The following is an 18,451-nucleotide window of genomic DNA, read 5'->3' as shown; positions in this document are numbered from 1 at the left end:
GTATTGCACGAGATCGCATATGAGAATGATTATAGTATTGCATGAGATTGCATATGAAAATGTTTATAGCTTTGCACAATATTGCATATGAGAGTGATGTATAGTATTACACGAGATTGCATGTGAGTAGAGTATCTTGTTGTATGAGATTTTATAATGAGAAGGTTGACTTAATATTTTCCATCGAGCATGATTATCTTGTTGTACTAGAAACTCTATTTATCAAGTTATGTGATGAGAATGTGAACGCATGAGAACACCTGTTATGGTCTATTAGCATGATCCTATCTGTAAGCATGAATTTCTTGTTAAGTTATTTGAGAAGTTTATATGTTGATGAATCTATGTGAACAGTCTTATACATATATGAGCATGCCAGCTAATATTATAGGGTGCAAGCATCTAGAAAGAATGTGATAGATCTAATAATGATTTGAGATGAGCTTATTGTTATAAAGAAATCAAATATTTTCTAAGTAAATGCTAGAATGTTTTACAGGATTGAGTGTGGTTATACTTAGCTTTGTGCTAACGGGTGTTTAATTTTCCTATTTGTCTATGTGTTGTTTGCAAAACCCCTTTCAGGTGGGCCCAGCAGTGTGAAGAAGTCGAGTTAGATTAGTCTCGTAGTTAGAGATATCTAAACTCTAGTTTTATTGATGATTATGTTATGGATTTTAGACTTATCGACTTTATGGTTTTGAGGATCTTGTAGACTATTGGGGTGACGTTATTTCCCCCTTATGTTTTCAGTTTTTATGATGGATGCCAGACTTTTACTTTCTTTCTAGTTTTATCCCCTTAGCCATTGGCGGTGGTTGTTGTGGTGGTGACACTCCCACTGACTATCTTATTAGTTTTAGTTCCGCTGCTTAGTTTATGTAATTGGTTGTTTAGAGTTGTAATTAAGAGTTAGAAAAGTGGGGTGTTACAAAAGTTGTCTTAGCCAAGTACATGCATGGTAAACCGAAAGGGTGTGAATACACGAAGAGGAAGGAGAGCTCCAATCTTTGGCGAGGCATATGCGAGGCGCAACCAATCCTGAAAGAAGGAGAATGCCGTAGTGACCACACGACAGGAGTGTTTTGGACGTTGGAGCCGAACGGCCACTACTCAGTCACGTCTGCATATCAACTCGCGCTCAAAGTTGACAAAAGGGATGGTGATAATACTTGGAAAATTCTTTGGAGTTTAAAGGTTCCAAGAAGGATCAATAGCTTTCTTTGGCTCCTAAAACACAAGAAACTAATGACGATGTGGAACGCAAACGTCGAGGCTTCACCATTGATACAAGGTGCATCAACTGCCAAATGCATGAGGAAGATATTCTCCATTGCGGGACTGCAAAGTAGCTAAGGAAATATGGGACGTTTTCTTGCCTTCGGGGGCTGATAGGTGGTTTTACCGGTTAAATTTTGATACTTGGTTCACTCGAAATGTAACAGGTAAGCAAGCCGGAGATAAGGAAGGCAACTGGAGCTCCACATTTGCGACAATAGCCTGGTGGACCTGGAAGTGGCGTTGCAACAAGTGTGACACCCCGCAAATCTAAATTCTATTTAGGGATTAATTAAGTAATTAATCCTAATCCAATTGGTAATTTATTCTTTAAATTCTTGAAAATTCAATAGTCGGGGACTAGTAATTGACTAGTCAACCCAAGTCAAGGTGTTGTACCTAAAGCTTTGTGAATAGTTCCCTTGTCCCCTTACACTTTTTCATCTTAGTAAGGGTAAAGATGACTTTACACCTCATGTTTGTATCCAAGCTAACCTAAGGTCATTTCTCATTCTTCTCCTAACACACTCAAAACATAAAAACTCTTCATTCTCTCTAGAATTTAGCTAGCTTTCTCTCCAAGCTAAGTTTGAGCGTTCCAAGATCTTCAAAGTTTGTCTCCAAGATTCCACCTTTCTTACTCTTGAGCATCTAGGAGGGTAAGATCCATGTTTCTTTTCTGTTTTTAGTGTTTTCTAAGGTATCTTTTTCTAAAGATGAGATCTTTATGGTCTTTTGGTGTGTTCTTGAAATGGGTGTTGAAGGTGAACTTATTAGGGTTTATGTATGCAATTGCTTGGCTATTCCCTTTATTCAAGTCATTTTGCTGTATTTGGTGAGATTTTGGATGTTTTGGACTTGAATTTGAGCTTGGTGTTAAAAATCCCCGAAGGGATAATTTTGTTTAGGGTATTGTACCCGCGGGCGAAACGGCGGGTAAGGGTCCACCCGCCTCCCCACCCGCGGGGTACAAGTGTGTGGGACGTTAGTTCCCGCGGGCGGAACCACGGGTGGGGGTCCACCCGTGGCCCCACCCGCAGGGTACATATATGGTGGTGTTTGGGGATTTGTTCCCCGTGATTCTTTTGACTCGGTATTAGATGTTTTGACTTCCCGATGTTCTTTTGTTGGGCTTTTGAGTGTCTACTTGATGTTTCGTATGTCTAGAACTATATGGTAGGATTCCATGTAGGTATTTGGTGTCTTGAATCGTGCTAAGTGTTCAATCTTGTGATTCGTTGAACCATGATGAGTCTTGTGTGTTCTTCGGAACTATGTTTAGTTTACTCATTTGATAAGCATGCTAGTTCGGTGTTTAAATGCTAACGTGTGTGGTTTGTTCTTTCCTATTGTGGATGATGACTTGTGTTGATCATCGTTGTTGTCGGATTGTGATCATTTCCTTGTTGAGTATGGTTTCATATCTTCGTTGTGATCCGTTGATTGATTCCTATGATGGGTTGTCTGTGTGGCTGTACCTGGATTGCACGATTAATGGTATGGGACATTAGTTACCAAGGTACGGCAGTGGTCCTCGTGGTGGCCATGACGCGATTATGGAGTTTGTGACCTGTGTGTAATGTTCACGTATTTCTTGGGAGGCATGTGTTGCCAAAATGTGTGATTGGTACCCTCTTGTACTTTTGTTGGTGGATGGGGACAATGGTCCTCGGAGGGATAAGGTTGGACTTGACTGTACAGGGGTCCTGGAGGTAAAGGTTGGAACTAGATATAAGGATGGGGGTAGCCATAAGGTTGGAACCAGGCATAAGGAAGGAATATTGATTCGTGATGTGTGATGTCACGAAGGCATGTGTTGCCGTTGTGTGTTTCTCTATTTCGTGACGAGTGATGTCACGAAGGCATGTGTTGCCAATGTGTGTCTCTTATTTCTCTTATGTTGAGCATGTCGGGTGATATTCTACTGAGTGATGGTAGAATATGCCTTGAGCCTTACTTGTGTTCCTTTATTCTTATTGTGAGTGATATAGAGTCCTTTATTCTTATTGTGAGTGATATAGAGTCTTGTGGTTGACTTCTATCTCGGTTTTGAATTATATATACAGTATTCCGTTTTGAAAATGATTTTGTATATACTATCTATGTATAATACTTAACATGTATTGGTGGGTTACCAGCATTATTCGCTGACCGGGCATCGTCCCATTTATTTATATGCTTTTCAGGTCCCGAGTAGTGGCGAGCGCCATCTAGTGATGGATAGTGTAGTTCCTCAGACTTTGTTAGTTTTGTTATGGGCCTGTGTGCCTTTTATGATGAACATTAGATTGTGTTGGTTTGACCTTGTCCCTTGTTAGACTGATGATGTTGATGTTGTTCTCGCCTCTGCGTTCACCTTAGTGTGGACGTGGCATAACACTCTTCGTTTTCCAGTTTTATATAGTTAGACTTCCACTGTGATTTTACTTATATTGTGGTTAGATTATCTGCATATTTAAGTTTAAATTGGCATGAAAATCGGGGGTGTTACAACAAGACTTTCAACGGCGAAAGCTGGAGCTTGCTAAGGAGGATCGCTTGGGTAAAGGAACAGGTGGAGAGCACGGCGAGAGCGTTTGCACGGCAGAAATTCCCCACCATAAAAAAGATGGATGTTGCGAGCAGAAGACTCATAACGCAGGAGTGGACAAGGCTGTTCACTGACGCCTCCTTCTCACCGGAGAGCTGCATGACCGACTGTGGAGGAGTGCTGCGGGATTACAAACGAAAATGGATCAAAGGCTTCAGCTGCATGATGAAGACAGGGAATCCAACCGAAGCTGAGTTATGGGGGATTTACCTTGGCCTCAAATGGGCTTGGGACCAGGGAAAGAGAAGTATCCATGTTCGAACAGACTCACAAGTCGCGGTGACATGGATAAATGGTCACTCAGATATCTTGGGCCATTGCAACACCCTTGTCAAATGGTGTAGGGAATGACTAAAGAAGGAGTGGTTAGTCGTTATTGACTATATCCCCCATGAGAAGAATGTCATTGCTGACTGGTTAGCAAAGGAAGCTCCACGACGAAAGTGCGAATGGGTGGACTTCATAAGCCCACTGAGGGAAGTTCGTGATATGCTGAGAATGGATGTCGGGTTTTCTGTGCTGGATCACCAGGCACTTGTTTCGTAGGGTCACCCCCTCCCTCTACCCAAAAAAAAAAATATATAATTTTGCTTTATAATGACTTAGTGTTGGGATTAAATAAATAAATAAAAAAAAGGGGACCATATATCCATCACTTGTCAAACTACAAAAATACCATGGGCATACAAAGAGAACTATACCAAAAAAAATCACAAAGACTGAACCTAATTTGTTGGTATTTATAAGCAAGCTAATGGACATCTAAAAGCTAGAGTGCAAAGTGACTTTGCTAGACATAAATTATGAATTTAAAAATTTTAAATAAATGTAGTTAACACAACAAATAATGTATTTGGCTGCCCAGAAGTATTAGAATTTGCATATACTAACTATTACACTAAATATAATGTAATATTAGTAAGCGCGGGCTATGTGTATTGTTTAAGGTGTCTAAGATAATATATTTTTTTAGTAAACACAGGCCATGTGTGTTACTTCCATGGTGGACCAGGGTTACCTTCCATGGTGGATCCTGGTCCAAAACGACATCGTTTTATATCAAATGTCAATTAGTACATCATATTTAACAACATTATCATGGACTATGTTCATAATATTTGTTCTACATGTCCATAAATCAAACTTTAGTGTCCATAAACACAATACTAAATATACATTATATGCATTTTCATTCATCTATAGTTGGTTCATAATATTCATTCTATACGTTCATAAAAATAAAGCTTAATGTTCATAGACAGTATACTATGAACGCATCATGTTTAGTAATATTCATTGTATGTTATACTCATAATATTTGTTATATATGTCTATAAACATAAATATTAAACTTCATGAACACTAAACTAAATATACATCATATGTATTTACATTCAGTCTATAGTAGGTTCATAATGTTCATAAAAAAAAGTTTAATGTATATAAATATTACTATAGACGCATCATGTTTAATAACATTCATCACGTACTATGTCAATAATATTTAGAAAAAATTTCACTTTTGATCCTTTGACAATAATACATGAATCACATTTGGTCCTTGACTATTAAAATTTTATAATTAGGTGCATGACTATGTAATTTTTATCACATTTGGTCTTGTCATCCAATTTCAATTCCCAGCTAACTATTGTCGGAAGTGCTGCATTTGCTTCTTCCGGAATGACCACTTATGGAAGGAGCACTGCATGCATTTACTTATTCCAGAAGGAGCACTTCCAACAATAGTTGGCCGAAAAGTTACATAGTCATGCACCTAATTAGAAAATTTTAATAGTCAATGACCAAAATGCGATTCATGTATAATAGTCAGTGGACTAAAAGTGAAATTTATTCTAATATTTATTCCATATGTCTATAAACATAAGTTGTATTGTCCAAAAATCCTAAACTAAATGCACATCATCATATGCATTTCTATTCTTTTTATAGTAAGTTCATAATGATATTTCTATATGTTAATAAAAACAAAGCTTAATGTGTTAATGTATATAAATATTACACTAAAGTAATGACTTTATGTACCTATAAATTTATTTAAAAATTTAAAATAAAATATATCAATATGGATGTCATTCAAAAGATCTTAATTAGAGCTTTTAATGATATATTTTTATACATTAGTTATATTTTTACAAAATATATATATATATATATATATATATATATATATATAATAATAATAATAATAATAATAATAATAATAATAGAAGTGCCTGGGGAGGTTTTCCTCCAAAAACTTAGGAGCATTTCTGTAATATCAATTATTTGGACAAAAACGTCATTTCAAATTAAAATTAATTACACTTTAATAATTGATATTACAGAAATGCTCCTAAGGTTTGGGAGGAAAACCTCCCAGACACTTCTATTATTATTATTATTATTATTATTATTATATATTATTATTATTATTATTATTATTACTAGTATTTGCGCCCGTGCGTTGCACGGAATGAATTTGTTATAATATTTTATAAATATTTAGATCGATATACAATTGTATAAATTATAACATCGAATATTATATAATATAATTGAAGAATTGAGTTGCACCGATTATGTTTTCTGATGTTATCAATGCTTGAATTTGAGTAAATAATTGCCCAATTAATAGCTAACGTGTAGATATACGCATTCGGTGTTTAGAATTTGTATTAATTGGGCTAATTAGCTCGTTGTCTAGCAATTCAGTTATAGAAATTATTTATACAGAAGATATATTTTCTATGTAGATATATAGCAATTTTGGCATCTTTATATATAAAAAACCATAATATCAATGACTTGAATTATACATTATTGAAAATCTCTTTGTAGACAACATTGGTAGTAGTAACACAATTTTATCCATCCTCGTCTAGAGTAAAATCACCAAACCATCAGGATGGGTGACTCGGGAAAAAGTCACATACAATTAACCGTGATTAAAGACTGATTTTTTCAGTAATAACTCAACGTGAGTTAGTGTTTGACCCTGACTTTTGTTGATAGTCGTGGCATATGCGAGCATCAACATGAGTTGTTTTCGTTAGAACTTGAAGGGCAATCTCGTATCAGAAGGGTGAAAGACATTTTAATTGAAGATTTTACTTTTATTAATAGTATAAATATAGATTAGTGTCAATAATAATTAATAAATTATTATTTCCTTATAAAATTACATAAAATTTCAAATGGATTTTCTCATTTATTACGCAGAATTTGTTTCTGTTATTCTTACAATTATAATGGTTTAATTATTCTCAAAATTTGATAAACATTTTTCTTTTTTAAGTTGACTTTAATTTGTGATAAAAATTCATTAGATATTGGTTAATTTTCATTTAAAATTTTGTTACCAATTAAGCTTTATTAATTTTTTTTATCAATTAATTAATATTCACATTAATGTGGGCGGAAATGTTGAAGATGTGAATTTTACTTTTATTAATAGTATAAAGTAAATAATAATTAATAAATTATTTTTTTTTATAAAATTACGCAAATTTCGAACGAATTTTCTCATTTGTTACGCAGAATTTGTATCCATTATTTTCACAATTATAATAATTTAATTATTCTCATAATTTGGTAACCATTTTCTATTTTTATGTACATATTGACTTTAATCTGTGGTAACAATTCATTAGATATTAGTTAATTTTTATATAAAATTTTGTTACCAATTAAGCTTTATTATTTTTTTACTAATTAATTAATATTCATGTTAATTTGGGCTGAAATGTTGTAAATGAGGATTTTACTTTTATTAAAGTCATTTCACTAAGAACCTGGAGTTTGTGGTTGAGTGGAAGGGACACATCCATCCTTATTAATCAAAGGTGAGCAACTTTAAATCTCCAGGCCAAAGCATAAATGATATTGCAATAATTAATTTATTTATGATCATTGGTTCACATATTTGATTTATTTATTTTTTCTTTAATTATTCTCGTTGTAAACATAAATGATATTGCAATAATTAATTTATGATATTTAGCAAGTTGTATTTTTTTTAAATATAAAATTTTCTCATGTTTAGGGATTAAAAAATATTTTAGAATTATTTTTATTAGTAAGTAATTTTATTTTTAAAATATTTTTCAGCAACCCAAACACTCCATTAGTCTATAATAAAAAAAATGAAAAATAAAAGTTATTTCATTAAGAAAATTAAAACTAATTAAAGTAAATCTTTTTTTTTTTTGAATGCAATTAAAGTAAATCTAATCATGCTATATTTATTTGTAACTGTATATTAATTTCATTTTGAAATCAGTGGTTAATATCTTTGAATTATTTTTTTTTTCAACTATTATAAACAAAAATTATGATACTTATCAAATTGTATTTAAAAAAAAAAAAAACATTTACACATGTTATGAGGGATTAAAAAATATTTTAAATTATTTTTTATTAGTGTGCATTTTTATTTTAAAATATTTTCCAGCAATCCAAACACTCCCTTAGCGTCTCATCAAGAACGGATAAAGAAAAGTCATTTCATTAAGAAAATTAAAACTAATTAAAATAAATCTAATCATGCTACATTTATTTGTAACTCTATATTAAGTTTATTTTGAAATATTTGGTTCACATATTTGAATTATTTTTTTTTCTTTAACTATTATAAACAAAAATTATGATATTTATCAAATTGTATTTTTTAAAAAAATATAACATTTACACATGTTATGAGGGGTTAAAAAATATTTTAAATTATTTTTATTAGTATGCATTTTATTTTAAAATATTTTGCACTAATCCAAACACTTCCTTAGCCTCCCATAAAAAATTGATAAAGAAAAGTCATTTCATTAAGGAAATTAAAACTAATTAAAGTAAATCTAATCATGCTATATTTATTTGGAACTGTATATTAATTTCATTTTGAAATCATTGGTTCACATATTTCAATATGTTTTTAATTATTATAATTTATAAACAGAAATAATATTGTACTAATTAATTTATGATATTTATCAAATTGTATTTTTTAAAAAAAATATAAGATTTACACATGTTATGAGGGATTAAAAAAATATTTTAAAATTATTTTTTATTAGTAATTATTTAAAAAAAAATCACCAACTCAAACACTCCCTTAGTCTCCATAAAAAAATTGATAAAGAAAAGTCATATCATTAAGGTAATTAAAACTAATTAAAGTAATTGTAATCATGCTATATTTATTTGTAACTATATATTAATTTCATTTTCAAATCATTGGTTCCCATATTTGAATTATTTTTTTTCCTTAATTATTATAAACATAAATAATATTGTACTAATTAATTTATGATATTTATCAAATTGTATTTTGTAAAATATAGCGTTTTACCGGGAAAATTTTTTGTTGTTATGAATTTAAAATTAAAATATAAAAAAATAAAAAGATATTAAAATGTACAATATAATAATATAGTTGGATTTTTATATATTTGGTCAAGTACCTATTTTCATAACATACAAAATTAAATTTTAAATATTGTATGGTTAATATAATCTCTAATCATGTACATATTTAGATAAATTTATAGAAAAAATTTATAAAATTAAATTGATTTATTCCAAATTGTATTTCATATATATTATAATTCTAAAAAATATGAATAATAATAATTAAGAGAATTGTACTTAAAAATCAATAAAAATGTAAATTCTAAATTTTGTATGAATAAATATAAACTCTAATCAGAGGCATATCATTATCTCTATATCTCTATCTCTATCTCTATATATATTAAAGCAAAATGGTTGACACAAAATTTTTTTCCCCAAAACGTAGGGACATTTTTGTAATATCATTTATTATTATTATTATTATTATTATTATTATTATTATTATTATTATTATTATTATTATTATTATTATTATTATTATTATTATTCATTACCCTATTGTGGTGGCTGGCAATCCAATTAATATGTCATTATTTACCTATTGATTACGCTCCAATTTTTATTTGACTCATATTATTCTGACTGGTAATCCTCTCCATAATTAGTGGCAATCCTTTCCATATAATTACTATTTATATTTAACTTATATTATGCTGGCTAAATAATGAAAAAATATATATTTCCATAAAATAAAATATGTCAGCACTTATCTAAATAATTACTTACTCAATAATTATTTATCCTCTCCATATAATTAGTTCCGTATTGATTATAAAAATTATAGAAATTTAAATTATTATTAATTAGTGAATTTTTGGTATCATTTTCCTTTTTAGTTAATTTGGTTTCCTTTTCTATGTTTTTTACTGTTAACAAATTATTAGTATTAATCTCCTTTTATATTTTCCTTTTTAAGCTAATAATTTATATCCAAAATTATTGTACATTTATTTTAGTTTCATTTCCTTTTCTATTTTTCCTACTTTTACTCCTAACAAATTATTAGTATTACTCTCCTTTTATATTTTCATTTTTTACTGCTAATTAACCTTATTATTATTATTATTATTATTATTATTATTATTATTATTATTATTATTATTATTATTATTATTATTAACTGAATCCCGTTTTCATTTCTTTTTTTTTCTACTGGTAATATTATTATTATTATTATTATTATTATTATTATTATTATTATTATTATTATTATAGTAATTATTATAGTAATAATAATTCGTTATTATAGTATAGTATTTTAAATTAAATTATTTAAATTAAATCACCCTATATATTTAAATAGATTACCATAAAGTTACCATAATAATTACACAAAATAATGAAAGAAAAATTATGAGAATAATTACCCTTAATAAAAATTAGGAAATTATATTAAAAAATAATTAATATATTATGGTAAGTATAATCTATTTTGTGCCAATCATATTATATATTAAGTATAAAAATATATATGTATGTAAATTACCATAATAATTACACCAGAAAAGGTGACAATACATAATTATTAGGCAATAATATTAATAATTAATTATTAAGGCAGGTAAAATTGATTTTGTACTAATAATATTATACATTAATTACTAATAATATTGTACTAAAAGCAGTGAGTCTATATAGTACAACTCCTTTCTTAAAAGTTAAAAAGGACAACTCCGAAAGCATTGGGTGGCTGCTAACTGTCAATCACCTTGCTTTTATTTTTTATTTTTTATTTATTCTAGGAAACCTTAAAAAAAAAAAAAAAAACTTGTACCAATAATTTTACTCTAATCATCCAACCATGATATACGACATAGTACAATGTGGGGGAAACGAAATAGATTTGAGATGACTGCATTCTTTGTATTTAACAAACTATAGCATGACATCATACATCAGTCGTGTACTAAATTAAAAAAGAAAAAGAAAATATCAAGATGGTCACAATAGCAAGCACTCAAAGGATAGGGAGCTACACAATCCTTATTTGTCTTGCATGGCAAATCATTCTTCTTCTTTGCTTCATCACCACTCCAAATACCTACAATCATTATATCAACTCACAATATTAGAGTTTTCACACATCTAATAAACATGTATGTTCTCTCTTATATATTTTTAATGTAGACTCTTAAAATATATATATCATTGTGAAGTTGAAGATCTGATTTTACCGTCGTTATTATTCTCGATCGTATCTCTACAATCTTTCATAAAAACTAAACCATTAGGGTTCTATTACCAAGGCTCTTCCTCCTCAATTTTCTTTTGTTGAAGCAGAGCATCCTTACATATCTTCAAGCTCATACCAGACGATATAACCTGCAAAACCTATTGAAGTACTGGAGAATATAGTTAGAAAAATATAATAAAAAAAAATCATACGAAAAGAAAGCAGAAAAATAAGTGTGAGATTCTTTGATTGATGGGGGGGCTAGAGATTAGAAGAATTATAAGTTTGTATTTATAGGTAGAAAATACTAATTCAAAAGGAAAGAATAATAATTTATTTATTTAAGGTAATATTGAGGTAATAACATTATTATTATTATTATTATAAATTATTATTATTATTATTATTATTATTATTATTATTATTATTATTATTATTATTATTATTATTATTATTACAAAAATGCCACTAAGTTTTGGGGGGAAAACTTGGTAGGAGGATTTTACTTTTATATATATATATAGATTATATATATATATATATATATATATATATATATATATATATATATATATATATATACATACACTGGGGCACTCACATGCAAACCCCCTTAAAATACAAACATGCGGACTAATATGGGCCATAAGATTAGATTAGATTAATGGATGTGATTGAATTGTGCACAACATGTGCTGGCAACGACTGAATTAATAAAAAGGGTAGTACAGACAATTGCATGGAAGCCTAATTAAGGTATGACTGTGATTGTGATTTTATATACCTAATTTAAAGGAGACTAATTAGACTATGATTCAACCAAATCAAAACATTTGAACACCCTTCTTCGCTACGGCATTGTCGTCCTCGACAAACAGTATCCAAAAACAATTTCGGCCAACCACGACGGCAAGTAATATTGGATGCAAAGATGGAGTATATGTCGCCATCACTACCAAGTAATAATCCCACCTTCATTGTAATAGTTTTAGGGTAATGGGCGATGCAGTACACGCGAGAAATACTGAATACACACACGAGACGTGATTAATGTTGGGCGAATTCAGTGATATTGAATTGGTTAACACGTATGCAGTTAAAAACAGTTGAAAACCCTAGGGATCAGTTGGAGACGCCGAACATGGTGGTGGAGGAAAAAGATGGAATTAAAAATATGCCATTAGGACCGCACGAACACATATGAACGTGTGATGCACACCTATCGTAATCCCCCTAGATCTGGAATGAGTGATGAAGGGTCAGGTATGTAATGCAAATTTGAATACACCCCCAAATGTGACCATGCACACAGTTACAGTGACAAAAAAACACCACCCCACCCGCCGAGCGTATGAAACACAACGAACACGGACATGTATGAACTGTGAATGGTAAGGCACGATATTTATCATTGAATACATCTGTTATTGAAACTGTGCACACAGATATAGTCACCCATGCACACACCAGCGAACCCCAGCCCACATGCAGAAATGAACAGGAACACAATTACTTTAAAGTTGAACATACCACTAATTTATATTTGTTGTGGTTAATAGGTGAAGAGCAATGTGAAGACAATGCGAAACAATGTGCAATGGAAATAGCCGAAGACGGTGCAAAATACTGGACACCTGCAATAGATAATGAGAAAACACCATACAAAGGACAACGATTCGAAACAGTAGAAGCCAGGATTGATTTCTACCTAGCATACGCTAAGGAGGCCGGATTTGATGTAAGGCACGGCACTAAACATAGAAATTGAGTGGGGGAAGTGGCAATTAAATACATGATGTGCTCGCGGGAAGGATACAAGGCCGAAACGAAGGAGCCCAAAAATAACACCAACAAACGAAAGAGACGGGGGAGAGTGTCGAACAGGGTTGGCTGTAAGGCGCGTATGGCAATGACAAAGAGTAACAATGCCGGATACAAAGTCCATGCAGTCGAGCTGCGACATACACACTGTCTATACTCGAACGAGGGAAGAACATTTTTAAAAATAAACCGGCAGCTCGACATTGGACACAAGACATTTTTGGCACACTATGCAAAGGCAAACATTGGCACCACAAAACCGTTCTGACTGTTCAAAGAGATGGTAGGAAGTTTTACTGATGTAGGGGCAACGTGCATCGACTTCTGCAATTTCAGGAGGGACCTATTGGCATATATAGCAGAGGCGAATGCCCAAATGGGGATAGAAGAAATGTTCATAAGAAAAGAGGACAACCCACACTTCTATTTCGATTTCGACATAGATGAAGAAGCGCAATTATCTAGGTTATTATGGGCAGACGCAGAATCCCGTTGGAATTTTGCATGCTTCGGCGATGTCATGTCATTTGACGCTACGTACAGTACAAACAGGTACATCTCAAATCTATTTACAGCTACTCCTTATATATTTTACCTCGACGCACGAAACAGAATGCATATGGAAAAATATACTACCCTACAGCGTGTGTGCATGACTAGATTAACATGTGTGCGCAGTAGTTTGATTGACGAAAAAAAAAAAAAACAGTAACAAGCGCGCACGTCTGTGAGTAACAGTGTGCACCCCGTCACCCACCCCAGTAAAAAAAAAATACCGACTAAGCGCCTAAGGTATCGTTGTAGTGTGTATGTTCTATTACAACCCACAGAGAGCACAGCACTAACTCCAAAAATGGTGACATTGCAGGTACAAACTAGTGTTCGTCCCTTTTACGAGGGTGGATAACCATAAGAGATGCATTACACTCGGGGCATGCCTAATTGCGAAAGAGGACGTAGAGTCATACGAGTGGCTACTAACCAAGTTCGAAGCTGCAATGGAATACACACCAAGATGCACCATAACTGACCAAGACCCAGCACTAAAGGTCACTACTAAATTCACATACAACATCGGGCTTTTAACATCGGCTATATATGTAGCCGACGTTAAACGTTTTTTCTAATTTTTTTTTTTAAAATATAAATACAACGTCGGCTATTAGTTAATAGCCGACGTTAAATGTTACAAATAAAAAAAATAAAAAAAATAAATATAATACGACGTTGGCTATTAAAAATAGCCGACGTCATAAGTTTTTTTTTTTTAATCTATTTAACCCTATGACATCGGTTATTAACAAATAGTGGGCTTTTTAAAACCCTTCTAATAAACGTAAAATTTTATTTGTTTTGATAATACGACTCATCTTCCCCGCCTCCACTGTGTCGCCCTTCACCGCCACAACGACACGTCGCCACCGCTCCCCTAGACACCGGACATCGCTGCCACCGCTCACCGCGACACCGCCTAGCGTCACAGCCATCGCCACACCTCCCACCGCCCAAGCCTTCGGTTCGACGCCTCGAAGTTCACCAGCACAGCTACAGCCACCCACCGCACAGCAACAGCCACCGTGCATCTCCGCCGCTTCCCGCTGCACCGCGACACCGCCGCTTCCCGCTGCACCGCGACACCGCCACCTGCCTTCCCGAATCTCCGAGGTTCGACGCCTCTTTTTTTTAAAATTATTTATTTAAATTTTCTAATTTCTAATTATTATTTGAATTATAATAAATATATTTGAATTTATTTGGTAATTGTATTTCGAATTTTAGGAATTATTAGTATATATTTTGAATTTTATAAGTTATTGGTTATAAATTTGGAATTATTTCAATGCTCTGTGCTTGTAAATTATGGTTTTGACTTTGTAAATGTTGGTTGTAGGTAAGTAGGACATGAATTTGTTTTTTTTTTTTTTTTTTTTGGCTAATATCACTTTAAAGAGTGCTATGACTGCTGTTGCAAACTTGACATCTAACAACCAGGAGAATAGTTTGCTTGGCCAAGTAGCAGAAATGATGAAATCAAATGCCACAGGATTAAACGAAGTGTCAGGCAACCTCAGTACAGTAGTTTCAGCTGATATTTTGAAAGGGGCATCTATTGGGGCATCACGACTTTCTGATGTTACCACTCTTGCTGTTGGATATATGTTTATATTTTCTCTGGTCTTTTTCTATCCTGGAGTTGTTGCTTTAATTCGGTACACTAGAGGAGAACCTTTGACATTGGGGAGATTTTATGGAATTGCTTCCATTGCATAAACTATTCCTTCCCTATTCAGGCAATTTGTGGCAGCAATGAGACATTTGATGACTATGATCAAGGTTTCTTTTCTTCTTGTAATTGAACTTGGGGTCTTCCTTTTGATGTGTGGATGGTGGCTGGATGTTTGTACCATAAGGTACACTAGAGGAGAACCTTTGACATTGGCTTTTCTTCTTGCTCTTCTTTGTATAATATTTTTGTTTAACAAGACCATTCTTTTGTTTGGCAGTGTGTCAGATCCATTTACTGAAATTCCTACTGTCATGCTTCTCTTTCAAATCTGCATTCCTTTTTCCATTTGTTAGGTTTGTGTCTGGACCATATTGAAAAGCATGAGGTGATCAAAGTGTGAGTAACTCTTCTATAAATTTGTTTTTGTTTGTCATCTTAAAACATGTTTCACAACGAGGCTCTTTTTTGGCTGTTGGCATTTTACATTAAGGTCATTTGGTAATAATTGATATGTTAAAGGATACTTGAATGCCTGCTTTAATCAAATCTAAAAAATTTATGTACACATTTGCCCGTACAAAGTTGGTTCTGTTATTGTCAATTTAGGTATCCCCATGTACATTCTTTTCCTTCAGTAGGGCCATGCACTTTTTGAAGTTTATTGAAATTCAGAATTAATGTGAATTTACTTGAAAAATTGAACAGATAAAGGTATGTGATGTAAAGGTACAGAAATGTTTAAGAGCATTGATGGGCCATACTGGAAGTGTGAAATCCATTTGTGTTCATCTTACAAATCACAATATGCTCATGATTTTACTCCCCTCTTCACTTCAATCCTATTTTTCTACATTTAACTTTCATCTAAGGGGTCTGTCCTATTTCTATAAACTTATTTGTGTGTCTTATGACAGATGTTATTGTCTCCGGTTAAAGAGATGAGTCCTTCGCTCTATGGGATTTGAGGTGCAATGACAGCAGTGGCCAAAGACTTTGTCTACAGTAAGTATTGTTTCCCTAAGAGCTTAAGGATTACGATTTATGAATACTAATGGTGTACAAGAATGTTATAAACACAATGCATAAAGTTTTTGCATTACAAATGAACAGTCAAGTTCAGGAAAGAATAACATATTTTATATGGTCTTGAGTCACTTTCAGAGGATTTGAATGAATTTAATCAATATTCTATCTTTGTTCAGATCAATTTCTATGGTGCATGAGGCTCACATTTCTCATTGTCAAAGGCGGGGTAGACGTAGAAAGGTTTGCCTTGACAACTTTTCTTACATGATTCACTTTGTTCTTATATTTGCTAATATGATTTTATTCTAAGTAAGCCCTATTTATTTCAGGCTTATTATATGAGCATCACATCTGTTCTTATATTTTCTAATATGATTTTATTCTAAGTTACTGATACCAAATGATGAAAATTGTGAACCTATAAATACAAAGTATAAGTGGAGCTTTAAAGTTACGTTTTCTAGCAAAACTACGCTTAGAGAGAACTCTAGAAGCATTGAGCTGCAAAACTAATCAGTTATATTACATAGATTAGTGGATTAGAAAAAATGCGTAAACTTGCATTTATTTACATTAGTTAGTGATTACAATAAGCCCATAGAAAAATGTGTGAACTTGCATTTATTTACATTAGTTAGTAATTACAATGAGTCCATGCTACATTACAATCATTGATTATTTCGAATCAGATAAAGGTTTGAATCAGTTCTGATCTTCGATTTGTATTAGTGTTTCCTGCTATTTGACGCATTTGGTCCTAAGGCTAGTCTAAAAAGCACTTTCAGTTTGTTATTGAATGTAAAATATGATTGAGCTTTCCTAATTTTTTTGAAGGCAAACGAGAAGAAATCATGGAAAAGAATATCTCTGACCACGAGCAGTCTGAGAAGGATGATGAAATATCACTTTCTGTTGGGAAACGAGGTGATAATGGTGTTGAGGAATATAAATTTTTGTTATATTAGTTTGTTAATAAATTTTTGTTATATTAGTTTGTTAATATAAATTTCTAACATAAGTGGATTCTCATCGCACTATAAGTCATTAGGCTCCCTCGTAAAATTGATATCTAATTTTTGTTTTGTTGCTCTGAACATAGCCGACCAAACCATATCATTGTTTTCATTTTCATTTTTATTTATGATTGTTTTCAGTGCTCTAAATATTTTTTAATATTTGTTTTTTATTTTTCAATTACATAACACGTCGATTTTTTTACAAAAAATCGACGTGTTATGTTAATTTTTTTTTAAGATTTAAATACATTCGACGTCGGTTATTTATTAATAACCGACGTCGTATGTATTTAGAATATTTGTTAATATACATAAAACGTTGGTTATTTGTTAATAGCCGACGTTGTATGTTTTAATAATTAAAAATATATATATACAAGTCGGTTATTTATTTAGCCGACGTTGTATGTTTTCAATACAACGTCGCCCAGAACAACGTCGCTTTTAGCCGACGTTAAAAGCGTTCTGTGTAGTAGTGGGTAGTCATCCCACAGACTAAGCTAGCAACGAGACACAGATTTTGTATGTGGCACATTATGATAAAAGTAAGCGAAAAGGTAGGGGTAGCCTTGTGGCATAACGAGGACTTCAACAAGGCACTGAATAGTACCGTATGGGATGACATGTTAGACGAATTCGAGCGAAAATGGGAAACATTAATGAAAGAGTACAATCTTGAGGAACATAGGTGGTTTGTCCAATTATACGAGGCACGTGCATCATGGATACCCGCGTACTTCAACGACATACTCAAGGAGGGTTACTAAGAACAACATCGAGGTCAGAATCGACAAATAGCTACTTTGGTAAGTTTACAAACCCCCATTGCAGCTTGGTAGAATTCATTGCACAATACAATAGTGCCATTGGAGAACAAAGACATAACCAAGCAAGAGTCATCGCAGAAAATGAAG

The 18,451-nt window shown here is 32.3% G+C and overlaps 1 long non-coding RNA gene across 1 annotated transcript; it reads left to right on the top strand.

Annotated features, from left to right (window-relative positions):
- The first annotated feature begins 14,639 nt into the window (after positions 1-14,639).
- LOC109179988 lies at positions 14,640-17,610 on the top strand. The gene is made up of 6 exons (XR_002054033.1): positions 14,640-14,933; positions 15,560-15,679; positions 15,773-15,891; positions 16,410-16,497; positions 16,698-16,761; positions 17,356-17,610. It is a non-coding gene; the product is annotated as an uncharacterized LOC109179988 (long non-coding RNA).
- Positions 17,611-18,451: the final 841 nt, after the last annotated feature.

The sequence above is a fragment of the Ipomoea nil genome, unplaced genomic scaffold (genome assembly GCF_001879475.1).
Source record: "Ipomoea nil cultivar Tokyo-kokei standard unplaced genomic scaffold, Asagao_1.1 scaffold0982, whole genome shotgun sequence".
Classification (NCBI taxonomy): Eukaryota; Viridiplantae; Streptophyta; class Magnoliopsida; order Solanales; family Convolvulaceae; genus Ipomoea; species Ipomoea nil.
The sequence above is the reverse complement of the archived record's forward strand: the minus strand, read 5'-3'. Positions and strand labels throughout refer to the sequence as shown.